The sequence below is a fragment of the Triturus cristatus genome, chromosome 7 (genome assembly GCF_964204655.1).
Source record: "Triturus cristatus chromosome 7, aTriCri1.1, whole genome shotgun sequence".
In the NCBI taxonomy this organism is placed as follows: Eukaryota; Metazoa; Chordata; class Amphibia; order Caudata; family Salamandridae; genus Triturus; species Triturus cristatus.
Window position 1 is genome coordinate 107,397,852 of NC_140590.1, and position 18,667 is coordinate 107,416,518.

The 18,667-nt window shown below is 45.0% G+C and overlaps 1 long non-coding RNA gene across 11 annotated transcripts in view; it reads right to left on the reverse strand.

Moving 5' to 3' along the window:
- The window catches only part of LOC146808945 (uncharacterized), a 588,451-nt gene that overhangs the window by 398,298 nt on the left and 171,486 nt on the right, over positions 1-18,667 (reverse strand). For all 11 annotated transcript variants that reach the window (XR_014966289.1, XR_014966287.1, XR_014966293.1 and 8 more), the window contains one exon: positions 8,154-8,251. This is a non-coding gene — a long non-coding RNA (uncharacterized LOC146808945). The remainder of the gene's footprint in view (positions 1-8,153; positions 8,252-18,667) is intronic.

Here is an 18,667-nt window from a genome sequence, read left to right on the forward strand (position 1 = left end):
GCTTCGTCCATCATCTCCTTGTGTTTGCTTTGTTCGCCCCAAGTTGGCAGGGTATGCCAAGACGTGGGTCACTTGCTCACTTTGCCATTGGATTCAAGCTAGCCTAGCTGATGATGGGTGTTATCCCAAAACTGGTCCCAGGATGCTTGTTTCCCGTCCAGGGAAGACATGGCTTGGCAGTTCGGGCTGGACTGTTCCCATAAGGCACAGGTTCAAGACTGTTTTGCATATGGCTGGGTCTGAACTGGGGTGGCGAAGTGAGCTAAAGAATGATAATGGATTCAACCCAGATCTGGGACTGGGGTGAGTGTCTGAAAAGTTTCAGCACTCCGTCCATCATCTCCTTGTGTTTGCGGTGGTTGCTGGTGGTCAGCACCAGCAGGTATTTTTGCGGTGGTTGCTGGTGGTCAGCACCAGCAGGATTTTTTTGGGTCCAAGACTCTTTCGTGCTGGTGTTCAGCAGGACTGGAATGTTTTAATCCCCTCTGCTGTCTGCATGTTCACAGCACCTCAGGCTGCAGTTTTGCACAACTTGGCAAGGGTGCGGGTGGGTTCTTTACCCACAAATGAGGCAGCAGCCTAAGCCCTCTCTTCAAAAGATGGGATCTGAGCTGACTCCAGCCACAAGATCTCCTTTGCTCATGGTTGGAAGAGCCATCTTGGTACCTCCCGTATTGGGGAGAGAAGAGGTAATCGGCCCGCTGTGCCACTGTGACAAAGGTAAGCAGCTGCTGTGTGACTGCTGTGCCACTGTGACAAAGGTAAACAGCTTCTGAGCCTCTCTGATGGCTCTGAGACAATGGTAAGTGGCTGCTGAGCAGCCTGCTTGTGGCCCTGTGACAAAGGTAAGCAGCTGCTGAGCAGCCTGCTTGTGGCCCTGTGACAAAGGTAAGCAGCTGCTGAGCAGCCATCTTGTGGCTCTGTGACAAAGGTTAGTGGCGGCAGGGACAAAGTTAAGCGGCTGCTGAGTGGCCTGTTGTGCCATGGCGACAAAGTTAAGTGGCTGCTGAGTACCTGCTCATGGCTCCAGTCTTATCCAAAAGTAAGCTGCTGCTGAGCAGCCTGTTGTGCCACAGCGAAAAGATAAGCCAAAGTGGCTGCTGAGCTGCCTGCTCGTGGCTCTGATACAAAGGTAAGCAGCTGCCGAACGGCCTGCTTGTGGCTCTAAGACACAGGTAAGCAGCTGCCGAACGGCCTGCTTGTGGCTCTAAGACACAGGTAAGCAGCTGCCGAACGGCCTGCTTGTGGCTCTAAGACACAGGTAAGTTGCTAATGAGCAGCCTGTTTGTGGCTCTAAGACAAAGGTAAGCAGCTGCTGAGCAGCCCGCTGTGCCACTGGGACAACGCTAAGTGACTGCTGAGCAGCCCGCTTGTGGGTCTGCAAGCCAGCAGGAACATTCTCTCTGCATAACATGGCCCTTTTTTGTCTCATTCGTTTTTAACTTTGCAGGTTTCTGAAGAAAAGATTTAAAATATATTGCAAAATTATGCAATCCAAGACATTGCACATCCCTAATGCCAGCAAGCTACCGCCAAGATTATGAACTATTCACTTAGAAATATCTCCAAGCAGATGGGGCTGCAAAAAGCCAGACAGGGGTTACTGCGACAACCCTGCTGAGATATTCTGCCACTCCCCATTTCCTCACAGTCTAACTCTGGCCCTCATGAACTAACGCTACAAGCTGAGAGTGAGGTGTACTGCTGGGGAGGCAATGTAGGGGCAGGGCTCTTGAACTCTGAGTCACTCCCTTCTGATTAATACATTTATACATTAGCCTCCAGAGTGCGGCAGGTAGGCGTGAGCTTCACACTGAATCCAAATGACTAGATATAGCACATTCAGAGTGGGGAGTGCACATGGACTGCGTATTCGTAAATATGAAAGGAAAATGTAATTTTCTTCCTAATTTTACCTTCCTGGACTCTAAGCAGGTGTGTAGGTGGAAGTGGGAGACTGGAGGTTGAACCCCAGGGTGAAAGGTGGATAGGGTGGTGGGTTGGATGGGGTAGAATGAGACATCTGGAGTGTGGGTGGGTGGACTGAGCCAGAGCTGAAGGAAACAACCCTTCTTCCCTCAGAACTAAGACTCACTTTTCATATGAGTAGTGTGCAAGTAAGGTGTAGATCAACATGAAGGTATTGAGGGCAATAAGTGACAGTGTGGTAAGGAGGGGCTGGGAAAGCAGGTAGGGAGTCGTGCAAGGAAGGAAGGGAGAGGTGGAGGTATGCAGGAATAGAGAGGGAGGAAAGGGGAGATAGAAGATGGGAAGGTGAGAAACCATTAAGAGGAAGGCAGTGAAGGAAGTGGTGATAGAAAGAGAAACATGAGGAGAGATGATTACGGAAAAAAGAAAGCGCGAAAGGATAGGAAAATGATGTACAAAATGAGTGCAGGGCGGAGACTGAACAGGGGGGTACTGAGATTTGAGAGGCCCCCTTCAAAGTACACAGAGGCCCCTTCATACTCTGGAACCAGTCATGAGTTCTCAGACCTGTGCACAGTGCGAAGGGGCCCTTAGAGGTCCCCCTCCACAGCGGTTTATGGGGCAAATGTTAAGCCACCGGGACTGAAGAAGGAGACCGTGTTGATAAAATACGGAAGCCCAGAGCAGGGAAAAAGAGCACACATTTAGAAATAAACAGGAATGGGGAGCAGACAGATAAAAGAGCGGGCCACAGGCCGGTTACGGAAGACAGATGAATGAAGCACAGTTTACAGATGGAGAAACATCGGAGCAAAGACCTGGAACAGACTGTCCACGCACCTCCGTACGGACCATCACCTCACTTCCGAAATTCCAAATCGCCATCAAGACCTGACTGGTTGAATAAGCCACTGGGGCCTGCAAGCACCTGGATACCCTATTGAGCAATAAGCCAGACTTTATAAGTCCTGATTGATTGAGAAACCCAAATTGTAAAAGGGGAGGGGGCAAACTATGGTAAATGGGAGCACTGACTGAGCAAAGAATGGGAAAGCCCAACCCTAAGCCCTAAGAGAGCAAGAAACCCCAGAGGAAGGAAGGAGGTAAGCACATTTAGGTGGAGGCACAGAATAATGAAGTAAGGGAACACAGACGGAATTAGAGGGGAGCACAGACTGAGGCAAAGTGGGAGAACACATTTGCGATGAAGCGTGCACAGAATGGAAAGAGGGGAGCACAGATTGAGAAAGGAGGAAAGTGTAGACTGAAATAAAAAAAGGAGCCCGGAATTAAGATGAGGATAGCTCAGTGTGCAAATAGGGGAGCACAGATTCTGGATGTAGAAGAACGACGATTGAAAATGGCGGTTTGGGGACAGCAAACTTAGAGTAGAGGGGATAACCGATCTTAGGAAATAGGGAGATCACAGGGTGATGGAGAAGATCAAGCTCCGTGATTTAGGGAAATGAGAATGGAGACAGTTTGCACTGATCCAAGCAATGGGGGTACCTGCTGTGTATGCAAGGGAAGCCGGCACTGCTTCTGCCATTTCTGTATGCGTTCTTCATGTGAGGGAAGCCTGCACTGCTTCTGCCATTTCTGTATGCGTTCTTCATGTGAGCGAAGCTGGCACTACTTTTCCCATGCTACATTTATTTATGTGAAGAAAGCATGCCAGGGCCGCCGGACTGGGAACCCAAAGCAGCCCTGGCAAATATTTTAATACCAGCCCTCATAGGGTGCATAGCGAGAAAGCGCAGTGAGCGAGCCATACCACTACAAAGGGGCTGGGGGGGAGGGGGTGGGGGGTGTTTCCCCTCAAGAAAATATGAGAAAAAAAGGCGAAAATTGTGGATTCTACAAAACATTTTATATCATATATTCAATTGTATTAGTTTTTAAAACAGTAAAAGATGACCTTACAGTGCACCAGGACACAGCAATCTTTATTGTGGTTCTTCAATGATTCCCTCACTAGCACCCTCCAACAGTGCCTCTCGTCTCTCCATAGTCCCTCTCTCACATGTATTTCATTTGTTTCATAGCGCCTCTCATTCCAGTGTAGGGTGTCGGAGAATTTTACACCACACACACATACAGAGACAATGAATCATATCTGTGTAAAACAGTGCATAGAAAATGTTACATAAGACAAAGGGGACTTCAATGTGTAGGATTCACGTCATCCATACAGGTAGACATTTTTAAAGAGTGCTTGGTCTGGGGAAGCACAAACTCAGAATTCAGAATGTAAAACAGTAATTAGGGTTGTTGGCTTTACTAATAAGAATGTATTTCTACTCAAACAAACCCTTTTTAGCAACATTAGGATAATGAAAGACTGGCACAAAACAATAGCTCTCTAACTTAGATTACAGCTGTAACTTATGAACTGCACAGTAACAAAAGAATGTCTGTGACAAAAGCAGTAACCCACTGCCCTTTGCACATACAATACTTTTCTGTGATCTGCATAGTACACGCTCTTTGCAGCAGGCATATTAACCCTCTGCGCTACCTTAAACGAGTCAAAACTGCCTCTAAACAAAACTATGATCTCTCTCTCCAGCAGGTAAATTAATGACAAGAGCTATCTTTTCACTTTTATTGCGTCGTGAAAACTGTTGTGTATACAAGGAACTCCGCAGTGCTTATAAAACTGCTGCACTGCTACAAAACCAGCCCCCAGTAACAAAATTGGCCCCTCACCCTTCCAGCCTCCTGGGGAAATGCCCGATACCCAATAAAGCCAATCCGGCCCTAGAGCATGCACTATTGCTGACCACAATGTACCCGTTGTGTTGAAGAGGGAAGCTTGCACAACTGCTGTTGTGAGAAGGGAATTTGCACCACTGCAGCACTGACTGCACATACTCTCCCTGTGAGGGAAGCTTGTATTGTTGCTGCTCTCATGAGAGATGTTTGCACTGCTACTGCTGGTATAATGCTCTGCTGCTCTGTGTAGACTCTACTGCTGCCATCAGAGCTGTTTCTGTCTGATACATTATGGATTCTGTAGCCATCCTATGTGAAGGAAGCTTGCTCTGCGGCTGCCTCTGCTTTACCAGTCATGTAGAGTATTATAATATGATGCCCACACTGTAACCACTCTGTTTAGAAGGGAAGCTCCCACTGCTGGTGCCTTGCTGGATGTTTTCTGTGCACGAGTTTCACTAGTGTGACAGTTCTGTGTGAGTGAAGCTTGCACTGCTGCTGTCTTGCTGGATATTTTCTGTGCGCAAGTTTCACTAGTGTGCCAGTTCTGTGTGAGTGAAGCTCCCCCTGCTGCCTCCTTGCTGGGTGTTTTCTGTGCACGAGTTTCACTAGTGTGCCAGTTCTGTGTGAGTGAAGCTTGCACTGCTGCTGCCTTGCTGGATATTTTCTGTGCACGAGTTTCACTAGTGTGCCAGTTCTGTGTGAGTGAAGCTCCCCCTGCTGCCTCCTTGTTGGATGTTTTCTGTGCACAAGTTTCACTAGTGTGCCAGTTCAGTTCTGTATGAATGAAGCTCCCGCTGCTGCCGCTACTAGTGTGCCAGTTCTGTGTGAATGCAGCTCCCACTGCTGCCGCCTTGCTGGATGTTTTCGGTGCGCGAGTTTCACCAGTGTGCCAGTTCTGTGTGAATGAAGCTCCCGCTGCTGCTTTGTTGGATGTTTTATGTGCACAAGTTTCACTAGTGTGCTAGTTCTGTGTGAATGAAGCTCCTGCTGCTACCGCCTTGCTGGATGTTTTCTGTGCACGAGATTTACTGGTGTGCCAGTTCTGTGTGAATGAAGCTCCCGCTTCTGCTGCCACTAGTGTGTCAGTTCTGTGTGAATGAAGCTCCTGCTGCCTTGCTGGATGTTTTCTGTGCACGAGTTTCACTAGTGTGCCAGTTCTGTGTGAATGCAGCTCCTGCCGCCTTGCTGGATGTTTTCTGTGCGCGAGTTTCACTAGCGTGCCAGTTCTGTGTGAATGAAGCTCCTACTGCTTCTGCCTTGCTGGATGTTTTATGTCCGTGTGTTTCACTAGTGTGCCAGTTCTGTGTGAATGAAGTTCCCGCTGCTGCCGCCACTAGTGTGCCAGTTCTGTGTGAGTGAAGCTTGCACTGCAGCTGCCTTGTTGGATTTTTGTGCACTAGTTTCAGTAGTGGGCCAGTTCTGTGTGAATGAAGCTCCCGCTGCTGCCGCCACTAGTGTGTCAGTTCTGTGTGAATGCAGCTCCCGCTCCTGCCGCCTTGCTGGATGTTTTCTGTGCACGAGTTTCACTAGTGTGTCAGTTCTGTGTGAATGAAGCTCCTGCCGCCTTGCTGGATGTTTTCTGTGCACGAGTTTCACTAGTGTGCCAGTTCTGTGTGAATGCAGCTCCTGCCGCCTTGCTGGATGTTTTCTGTGCACGAGTTTCACTAGCGTGCCAGTTCTGTGTGAATGAAGCTCCTACTGCTGCTGCCTTGCTGGATGTTTTATGTCCGTGTGTTTCACTAGTGTGCCAGTTCTGTGTGAATGAAGTTCCCGCTGCTGCCGCCACTAGTGTGCCAGTTCTGTGTGAGTGAAGCTTGCACTGCAGCTGCCTTGTTCGATTTTTGTGCACGAGTTTCACTAGTGTGCCAGTTCTGTGTGAATGCAGCTCCTGCCGCCTTGCTGGATGTTTTCTGTGCACGAGTTTCACTAGTGTGCCAGTTCTGTGTGAATGCAGCTCCTGCCGCCTTGCTGGATGTTTTCTGTGCACGAGTTTCACTAGTGTGTCAGTTCTGTGTGGATGCAGCTCCTGCCGCCTTGCTGGATGTTTTCTGTGCACTAGTGTGCCAGTTCTGTGTGAATGCAGCTCCCGCTGCTGCCGCCTTGCTGGATGTTTTCTGTGCACGAGTTTCACTAGTGTGCCAGTTCTGTGTGAATGTAGCTCCTGCCGCCTTGCTGGATGTTTTCTGTGCGTGAGTTTCACTAGTGTGCCAGTTCTGTGTGAATGCAGATCCTGCTGCCTTGCTTGATGTTTTCTGTGCACGAGATTCACTGGTGTGCCATTTCTGTGTGAATGAAGCTCCTGCTTCTTCAGCCACTAGTGTGCCAGTTCTGTGTGAATGCAGCTCCCGCTGCTGCCGCCTTGCTGGATGATTTCGGTGCGCGAGTTTCACTAGTGTGCCAGTTCTGTGTGAATGAAGCTCCCGCTGCTGCTTTGTTGGATGTTTTATGTGCGTGAGTTTCACTAGTGTGCCAGTTCTGTGTGAATGAAGCTCCCGCTGCTGCTTTGTTGGATGTTTTATGTGCGTGAGTTTCACTAGTGTGCCAGTTCTGTGTGAATGAAGCTCCCGCTGCTGCCGCCACTAGTGTGTCAGTTCTGTGTGAATGCAGCTCCGCTGCTGCCGCCTTGCTGGATGTTTTCTGTGCATGAGTTTCACTAGTGTGCCAGTTCTGTGTGAATGAAGCTCCCGCTGCTGCTTTGTTGGATGTTTTATGCGCGTGAGTTTCACTAGTGTGCTAGTTTTGTGTGAGTGAAGCTTGCACTGCTGCCGCCTTTCTGGATGTTTTCTGTGCACGAGTTTCAGTAGTGTGCCAGTTCTGTGTGAATGAAGCTCCCGCTGCTGCCGCCACTAGTGTGCCAGTTCTGTGTGAGTGAAGCTTGCACTGCTGCTGCCTTGTTGGATGATTTCTGTGCACTTGTTTCACTAGTGTGCCAGTTCTGTGTGAATGAAGCTCCCGCTGCTGCCGCCACTAGTGTGTCAGTTCTGTGTGAATGAAGCTCCCGCTGCTGCCGCCACTAGTGTGTCAGTTCTGTGTGAATGAAGCTCCTGCTGCTGCCGCCTTGCTGGATGTCTTCTGTGCATGAGTTTCACTAGTGTGCCAGTTCTGTGTGAATGAAGCTTTCACTGCTGCCGCCTTGCTGGATGTTTTCGGTGTGTGAGTTTCACTAGTGTGCCAGTTCTGTGTGAATGAAGCTTGCACTGCTGCTAGCTTGGCTGCACCTGTTTTGTCTCTGAGGAAATCTTACACTAGTTCTAGCATATACGAGCCCTGTTGATACAGAGAGGCCTTCATATGGAAGTGCTCCGATGGCCACCATTATACTGATATATTGTTATTAAAAAAGATCCATTGTAAAAGGAAAATGGATGAATATCTCATGCCGGTAGTATGGCATTGTTCATAAGGAGTCAAATAATGAAAGCCAAATCACAAACAATTGTGTAAATTATATAGAAATACCAGAGAATAAAACCTAGCAAAGCGGCAATGAAGAAGCTGAGTCCTACCTCTCCGGAGCCCGTTGCCCTGCTGGGCGGATTGCGGCGCCGCGCTGGATAGCTCCGGTCAGGTGCCCCTTCTCCTGTCCAGACAGACACAATTCGTCCTGGAGAAGACAAAGGGAGACAGTCACTCGGTCTGATGGTTGACAGGGACACCTCAAAAGGCTCTCTTCACTTCAGACATATGACTGACAGACCGCTGGCTCTGACACCTCACCTCAGAGACCAGTTATGCAAATTGTAAATCTTACTCGAATCACAAAGTTTCATTATTAGTTCTCTTTATGTGTTATAAACCTATGTATTTATTTTTATATCAAACAATAAGTGAAAGGCTTTTTATACCATTTGCATGAGACAATAATCTGTGTCATACCGTTTAGTAGCATGTAACTTTTCAGATTATATAGCATTTGTAATATAACCAGTTTCAAATACTTTTAAATAAGATAACATAGGAGATCCTTAAGAAAATTCAAAATAGGTGTAAATTATTTGAATTCTAGGACACATTTTGTGCAAAAAAACAGTAGAAAGCTAAAGCCTCACAAATTGCTGCTGGCGCTCTGCTGTTCCCGCGTGTTAGTGGTCATTTCGTTCTGTGAATAGTGCACAATTAGATGTGGCGGCCTAAGGGTGCGAGGTTGGTAATTGCGCATAAATAAGCACAATGCGAACTTGTGCAAATTAAAGCAGAGTAATTTGAATTAGGTTCAGGCCTGGCTTTTGCGACACGAATAACGTGGGAGATTCATAAGGCTGGGCTGAGCCATGTATGGATTGGCCAGAGGTCCACAGCACAGGAGACAAATGTGGAAGGGCAAGCAATGCAGAAAACGAAATGGCCATAGGGCACCCCTTATAGGTATAGCTGCCACCTCAAGAATAAAGAGTGAACAGAAAGGGAGAGCTTTATTTGCGAACTGCTCCGCTGTTCCCTTCGGTGCAACGCGTGTCCTGGCTCACCCCTGGGGATGGTGGGACCCAGCTGCCCCGGTAGGACATCAGACCTTTCCCTCGAAGGCAATGCTGGGTTCATACGAGGGGCTGAGGAGAGGAGAGGACAGGATGCAACTAGGCATGGACCCCCCAGGGAAAAAGATGACACTGCCGGTTACGAAAGCTGCCAGTCTGTGCTCGCGAGGACATGCAGGGCTACAGTTCGGTTCTCGTTGAACACAGAAGTCTCGCGATGCCGGCAGCAACCGCAGCCTTGACTCCTGTCAGTCGGGAGGGCTATGGTTTGCTCACCTTGGTTTCTGTTCACAAGCACACATTGGGTGTGCAGCATTCAGAGCATCCTCTCTGGAAGAGGTGTGGCGCCGTGGCCAGGGCGACTGACTCCGGAATCTGGGGATCACGGTTCGATCACCGGCGGCAGATTAGCCCAGCACCATGTGACTCTGGGCAATAGCTTGCTTAATCTTCCCAACGGCCCCCAGCGCCTAGAGACCCTTACAGGTGATTGTTTGCGCTTTACAAATGTGGATTATTATTTATTATTATTATTATTATTATTATCTAGTTCAATGCATTATCCATCAACCCTGGCCAATGTGAGAGAAAACATAAAGGAGGGAGTGAGACAGAGATCGTGATAAGGAGGAAAGATTGGAAGGAGCAAGGAGGTGGGCCAGAGAGTGAGGGAGAAAGTTAGACATAGCAACCCTGTAGTTATGTTTAATTCTAAAAAAATATTTTACTGGTATGGGAGCCCTGTCACAGACCCAAAAAGTAGAAATGTGCAAATAATAAAGTGGCCTGGGAGTAGGGGGAACATCTGTACAATCAATAATGTGACTGGTAGAGTCATATGTGAGGTCATGAGTAGCTCATTGGCGCGTGGGGTAGTCATGGTTGCATTGCTAGCCATAACTAGCCACAAGCAGCACAGATCAACAGGTTTTGTGCAATCAGCATAAACCATACCCATCGCACAAAGTTTTTTCAGTGAAGTTATAAAGTCTAATAATTTGGCACAAATGTGTGGCTGTACTTAATCTGAGGGGATGACTGCAGGCGGGCCCACCGTCACTTGTTTCTGGAGACGGTACTCACTTTTCCACATCAGACTTTGATCGGGAGCAAGAAAGAGAAAAACAGAAAAGGTGGAAAGAAGGAGGAAGGATAAAGATAGAAACACCCTGACAAAGAAAGCAGGGACGAAAAAGAAAAGAACCTGCAAGAGTGAGATAAAGGGGCAGGGAGTGTCAGGTGATGGAAGAACGAGGCCTGTGGTGGAATCAAGACTATGACACTTTGGTATTCGGTGCCCAAACACTAAAGCACTTTTGTGTGGTGATATGTAGTACATGATTGTAGTACTCGAGTCACATTTCAGTGAAAGCGGAAAGTTGATTCTGTCAGGACAATACAGGCAACCAGAGGATAAACCTCTCTTGGTATAGAGTAATACAGCACTTAAAAATGGCACAAGTGCAGCGATTACCCAATTATTCATATATATATATATATGCTTATAGGCTAATTAAACCCTAACAGATTATAATGCATTAGCACGTCACCTATGTACATACATATTGTTGTATCTATAATAACAACAAATGATGTACAATAATACAGAGCACATAGCACTTTAATATTATTATCATTCGATTTTTTGCACTTCTTTTGTTTTTCTTTCTTTTTTCTTTCTAGGGAATCACTACACTATTTTTAAGTACACCTTTGCATACATTTAGAAATTTAGACCCATTAGGATTGGCAGTTCAATTATGCATTTAAGCATTTATCAATTTGGATACACCATCCTATGGGATCTAGGCAGACATTACATGGGCTATACAGGGATCTGTATGGTTAATAAGGACAATTATTTATGGATACATTGACAATGCTTGTTCATAGTGTAGATATCTATATGATTATATTTTAAAATGTATTAACATATATATATATACACACAATGCAGAAAGATTTTCTACATAATATAATTATAGTATGTTGTCTATGTCAATTTTATGCAAATTATGTACTGGCACTTTAAAAATGACAGTCACAGTTCGAAGCGTGTCATGTGATCAAGGCCGTGGGGCGGCCGAAACGAGTCATGGCGGACTAGCTTGGTGGCATGCAAATAAAATATTTCAGAAACACGGATTTGGGTCCACACTCGTTTTTTCCTGGAGAAGCACAGAACGAGGAATCACAATATATATATATATATATATATATATATATATATATACATACACACACACATATAAACACACACATATATACACACACACATATATATATATATATTCATAGATACATATAACATACGTCATTACTTTTAAAGGCTGGCCCACAACATGTGCATTCTGTGTCACATGGAAGCCCCACATTTTCTGTGGCTACATACCTTTCACTGACCGTTTTTTAACAACTGTATTTTTTTTATTTCTATATTTTTTCTACTCAGCATTGTTACATATTCTGTATTTTCAATTTTCAACTTTGGATTTCAATTCCCCCCTACCTCATGACTCCCTCAAGGCTGAATCCAGATCGGGATCATCGTCCTGAGCTCTCCTTTTGACTCGTCAGTGTAGTGACCCGATGTTGGCCGCTGTGGCCAATTGTGGGGACTGGGCTAAGGACATTTGGCGACCGGCCTCCGGTATTAAGATTACTCTGGTAGTTCCTGACCACACGAGCCCATGAAAGCGCCAACCGAGGACAAACATGTTGCATTCCCAGAATCCATCAGTCCCCCCTAAGAAATGAGGTGACATTGCTGGTAACCTTCCAGCATTGCTGTCTTTCCTCTTTGATCCCTCCCCTCTTGAGCAACCTTAAAACCACCATCCATGTGTGAGCTCAGTCTTTGGACATACCATCCCTTTGCCATCCTATGCCACAATGGAAAAGTCCCCTGTGCACACATTACACCCTCTTCGACACTCATAACTCCAAAGGGTGGCCCAGTACGCTTTGCAAAAATGTAAAACTATAAATAAACCAATGCGCTTCTTTGCAGTATATTTATAGTTTTCATTTTTTTTCCATAGTAAATAGGGCTTCTTTTTTAATTGTTTTGCTCTGCAATTGCACTTGTAACGCACTTAGTTTGGTAATTAATGTTGCCATTGAAAACATTACCTTTCCTTTGCAAATATTTTGGCTTGGTACTTAACTCTGAAGTTGCATCCTGTTATACTTTGGACTTCATTTTAACTGCTCGATATTTTGGTCACTTCCTGGGATTCAAACATTCAGAAGCAACATCTCAAGCAGAAAGTGCTCCACTATGTTGCAAATTTTCACCCGCTCCCTAAACCTTTTCCCACACTGGAACAGAAGTATGACATGTGTCGGCGCATACCCGGGTAGATGCAGTGGCGTAACGAAACTTGGGGGCTCCCCTTATGTTATGCCACTGGGTAGGCAACAGCACCGGTGCCTGTGGCACTTGGTACCTCTTTAACAAAGAGTACAACACACTGGCAGGAGATGAGAAAGGTCCATTGTGTGTAGAGAGCTTAGGAATACTTGGAGTTAAAAACAATCCTCGCGTCATCCCTGGAGGGCAGGGAAAGCACCATCTATGGGCAGCAATAGTTTTCGAGCTGAGGGCTGCCAGGAGGGCTCTGCGCTCCCCTCTCGCTGCACCACATGCTAAACACAGGTGGTAAATCCATGATGTGGGGTGGATCAGGTTGGGCACCACAGTCACGCATCACCAGCAAAGAAACATGCACTTGGTATAGAAGGGGTTAAAAGAAAGGGCGATAAAAGAAAGAACAGAGAGAGAAGGTGGAAAAGGAGAAAAGTTCCAGTGAAGGAAAAAATAATCGCTTACCCCCTCTAGTTCCTTACTCCGTTGCTCCCCTGTGTGGTTCTCTCCGCTGCTCATCTTCCCGTTCTACACACAAACATGCCCAAGAGCTGGGAACATCCAGTTCAGATCCCCTTCAAGCACAGAGCGCACTGAAGTCTAGGGCTGCCAGCAGCCATTAAGGACGCCATTTCAGGCACACTCGCTAAAGCTGCACAAAATGGTGGCAAGCTTCCAACTGCAGAGGCAGCAGCCGCGCAATTTCCTCACAGGACCACGCTGCGGCTCATGTCCCCTGCCTACCATCAACTATTTGTACCTGTCGAAGGACACAGGTGAGGCAGAAGTAAGAGAGCATGTCCTGTGTAAAACACCTCCCTTAAATGCTACGCAGCAACGGGCATGCCAAACTCTCTCTCTCCGGTGCCAAGCGCACAACGCCACCTGGCAGGTCTATGTGGCATGAAAAATAAATTAAGGATACAAATGCAGGGGAGCCTTGTGCATAAGTTTGGGATGGTGAAAAAGAAGTGGTTGAGAGCAACGGAAGCAATGAAACTGCAGATAAAGTTCGGCACCGGGGGGAGATTTGCCTCCCAAAACCCATTCTCGCTTTCACAACCTGCTGTTGAAAGGACATGGACAGATGGGAAACCAAGACTCGCCATCTCCTTCCAGGACTGCCAAAAGCCCTCTAAGATGGTTCCGGACATTTTAAGATGTCAAAAGCGACCACCCCTAACATTCACTCAGGAACTAGGTGGAGAATTCCATCAATCTCTCTTTACCGAAGCTGCCTGATCAAGCCTTCTTATGGTGGAGACTTCTTGTTTATGACTAATGTTTGCAAAACGTTTGCAGAACAGTGCTAGCAACGTCCAGTTCAGAACCTCCACGGCTTTTGCTTCCACCCCACCATTACCCTCTGACCCTTTTGTGTAGAACTCCCTAAGCTGATCAACCACTTTCATCATTCCTGATCCACGGACAGACTTTTTGACCTTCCTCCAATCAGGATTCCATGATCTACATCCTTCTGAAGCCCCATTGCCCCTCTGTACTCAGCAACATTGGACCCACACACAATCTGACATCTCCTCATTGATCTGGAATGTGATTGGCCAATGATTATAACATCAACACCCACATCATATTTTAAATTAAAAAGAAAATACTAATTTATCTGGCAATTTTTTTTTAAAGCCATCCTGTTTCACCACTTAAAAGGTATGGGGAACACTATATCTTTACATAATTCTCTATAGGAATGAAATCCATTATACGATTGGGACGAATTAAGATATCAAAATTGCAGAACCATGAGCACAGAAACCTACCCATGTATCGATCTGATTAGAAAGTAAACATTTGAAAACATCTCACAACTGTGTGCTCTTTTGTTATTTAAACACTACTTGATTTCAGAAAACACACAGTAATTACCCACAAAACTGGTGGACCATACAATACTGGTGTGTCATGTATCTTCCAGGCAGTTATCATAATGCATTTGTCTGCCATTGTACATTCAGAAGTAGCACGCATTGTCATACCTGTCAATATTTCATCCACAATTCCAAAGAAAAATCTGATCACAAAACCCATTAATTGATAATGAAAAACATGTCATACATTATGTGCATTCTGTTATTTATTTGAATGTATTTAAACAATAAACATATTTCATTTTATTTGTTTTGTATCATTCAACTGATAAGAAGGCCTGGGTGAAATTGTAATTACGAGGGAGAAATTTGTGTTACCTGAAACTCATGTAAATTTCTTGAAATTACTCATTACGCTACTCAAAATGTGGAACAAAATACCAGCAAATCACATTTTGCTACGAAAGCATAATTTCACAAATGCTTAATGGAATTTCATTTTTTTTAAAAATCACATGATTTGCCAAGCCTTACTGATAACAGTAATTCATTGAGCTATTAAGAAAGTTTCCTTTTGAACATTTTTAGAGACAGACATTATTTCAATTAAATTTATGTTGAACAACAGTATCCAGTGATTTTCATGAACTACTTGAAGGTTTAAAAATGTTGACTATTTAACTCATCTGGTTTTTGCTGTTTCTTTGGAGAATGCAGCTTCCTTGGTTTTCTTCCTCTGTTTTTTTCCTGGGGTTAAACTGCATGATTTATGATTTCATAGAAGTTACTTTTTATGACCACTTACATGCTGAATTTCATGTTATAGTTTGTTATATGTTTAAGAGGTACTATTGTATCCACAAATCCTTTTGAAAATGTAGATTTTCTAAATACATAAATACTAAATGACAACTGTATTAGCATATGGAACACATAAGGTTTCATGAATGTATAATATTTTAGTAACTTGCACATTCCACACAATTGATATTAAATTAAGTATTAGCTGACATTGGATTCTACAACTTCTTGAAAATCAGAACGGCCCTTTCAAAAACCAAAGTATCCACCATCCAACCATCAATCTCATTGTTTGTGACAAACATTAACAAACTGGGCCACCAGGTCTCCCAGATTTATAAACTCCTCCGTCCAAAGACCTCTAAACTTAATGATAAGACTATAGCCTTTTGGGGGTAACAATCATCAGCTCCACCAAATGACCATATATGGCCCACACTATGGAGCTCTGTCTCACGTAATAAGATCTCTCCGGTCCTCTCCCAAACCAAATACTGTCTACTACACAAAGCATTTTGGACTACTGCCCCATTATTCTCATTAGGTCTCCGTAAGGATGCAACATGTTGGAACTGTAACCGAGAAACGGGGGATTTAGCCCATCTTATTTTTCAGTGTTCACTATAGAGTCGTTTTGGGGAAAATAAACTGCCTTTTTAACTGGTTTGTTTAATTGTACTTTGGTCAAAGAATTCTCCACCCTTCCTATGGCCTTCTTGAGCGCGAATTTAAGAACTGACTCTGATAAAGCTCTACTTGACCTTTTACTAACATCTGCGGTGAAAATGGTTCTTGCCAACTGGAAGGACATGAGGAAGACATCTTATAAAAGCTGGATAAACTGGATCACCCACCTCTGAGGGGCAGATAACATTGCATTACAAAACTCTGTGGAAACCTTCATCCAGGTAGATGTGGAATATCTAGACTCTTACAAACCTCCATGAGCACTACTGTATGCCCTTGAATCATATCCTGTGCCTTTACTGACGAATCAATGGAATATTTGTATTTAATTATGGTTACCTGTACTAGCCTGTTATATGTTAGGCCTATCAATATCGGACTGCTCTTGTGCCAACATATGCATAGCATTTTGGAAATAAATGTTATCGCTCGACTAGCCTTCGCTCTCCCTTTCCTTCTCTTCTTTCTTTCCCTTTTCCTTCCTTTCTGCCTGTCTTTTCTTCTTTTATTATTGATCACTGGGGTTAGTCTCTTGATACCCATCTAGGCGTAATAACCTCACTTTATGATTGTATATGTGATAATTTTGCCTTAGATATCTTATGTTAACCCTGTTACAGTTTATTTCTATCTTCCCTCTTGAAAATCAGTACAGTATTTTGAAATAAATAAAAAAAAGAATTACATATTTCTAGGTAATTTAGTTGCATTTAGTTAATCACATTGCAAATAAACAAGATAAGGCTGCGTCATAGTTAATCTTTGTTTTACTATTATTCTCACAAAAAAGAATCAATCTTCAAAACATTTTTCAACAACAAATTCATTCAGTAAACTTAGGAATGACTGATTTGGTGAGGAATGCTTTAAGGTGGCCGAAGTAGAATAAATAACTATACCCTCCAAGTAAGCACCCAGTAATGGACAGATAATCCCTTGAGTAATTTACACCTCCTCGGTAAGCAGCCATGTGGGTAGCTAAGAACCAAGTACAGTAGCGAAGAGTAGGGTGGCCGAAGGTGGTGGAGGCGGTGTCTCTGTGCTCAATCCAGTACAGTAGTACAATCAGTGGCATCCCCTCCCTCATTCTATATCCAGGTGGTTATGTACCAGCTACCACACTACATGACTAGCCAGTCAAAACATTCCCATATATCACTACGTGGAGGTACTTCGAGGAGACCACCTTTATACATATAGCTCCTCTGATGTAGTGGATTTACTCAAAAGGGACACAAAATGGGATTCACTTATACTAATACATTGTTTTAACAGCAAAAGTCGCTTACACGACACCCGTAAGTGGTTGTCTACAGGTACCTTTACAGCTTGATATTCCTTACATGGCTTACCTTGCGGTTAGCCAGTGTGTGTGTATCACCCCCTCTTTTGACTACCGTTCTGCTAATCAGTTCCTATAGTGTAATATCTCTTCTATTCAGTGACTACACGCGTCGCTACCCTATGACGCATTTAGTGACTAGGAACCCGATGAAGCATTACGTGACTCTACTGCACAACAAGAGTCACCACACAGTTTACATCTCGTTGCCTAGGAACGAGACACGTCACCACCCGACGGAGCGTCACGTGACTCTACTACACAATGAGAGTCACCACACAGTTTATAACTCGTTGCCTAGGAACGATACATGTCACCACACGACGGAGCATCAGGTGACTCCAACGTACAATGAGAGTCGTCATGACGTTGCATGACACACCCCGTGAACCACCCGGAAGCAGAGTAGATCTTGTCGGACTTCCTCTAACTTCTTACCACCCCGGTTCCTGGCGGTCTGGGTAGGTCATCTGCTTTTACGTGAATTCACGTTGGTGAGTAACTTTACAAGTTCCCTTCCACCGTCCGTTGAGCTGCACTGACCTGTTGGTGGCCGGAGTCTCCCGTATACTGAGCCCTCCCCCTCGCTGATTGATTGCATCGGCTCCCGGTTACTGAGGCTTAGACATCCTTGCCCGGCTCCGGATCATTTTGCCTTAATCTGCTTGGATTGGGTCTGTTATGGGTGTTTCCCAATCCCCAGCAATCCGTCTGCCACGGCCTCCGCCACCCTCGTGGATGGCACCTTGTTCGCGGTTTTAACATGACATAAGGTCCATCTAATGATTGTAGTATTGGTACCTTTCTGTTTCTACAGGAGCCAATCGGTGTTCCTTTTTAGCCTCCAGTACCGTTGCTAACATTAGTAGCAACCCTAGTAGGTGAGTGCCCTTGTGCTCCTCCATAGTTTCCTTACTGACCTATTAGTGGTTTTTTTCCCCTTCCCTCACTCCCACATGGTTTTTTGAGACACTATACTGTAATGTAATTGTTCCTCCACACACCTTCAGCACGGTGAATCTCATGACACTACTGTTTTAAAAAAAAACTTTGTAGGGTATGAAAAGATTGTTTTAAGAATCAATTAAAATGTTCTTTATTTCATTTTCAACAGGTAACAGACCTTAGGACGTGGTATGTAGATGTCACTTTACCACGTTATGTAGACAGTTTTTCCCTTGATCCTGATGAATTGCCTAGATCCTCCTGACACAATTGGCAAGAAACATGTCGATCCAATAGAGTAGAGCTACATGTCTAGATACCTAACTCCTAGCACTTAGCCACTCTGCACCATTTTAATAGGGCAGTTTACCTCTGGAATAAAAATTATTTAGGACTAACTGACCCGGTTTTTAATCCACTTTCTGCTACATCTTCCTACACTAGGCCCCTCACCCCCAAGCATCCATCGGAAGGAACAAAAGATCCCCGATAAAGAGCCCCGACTTCGGGAGCCCGTCAAGGATTGCAGCGCCGACTTGACGAGGGGCAGTGCTCATATGATGAAGCATGACACCTA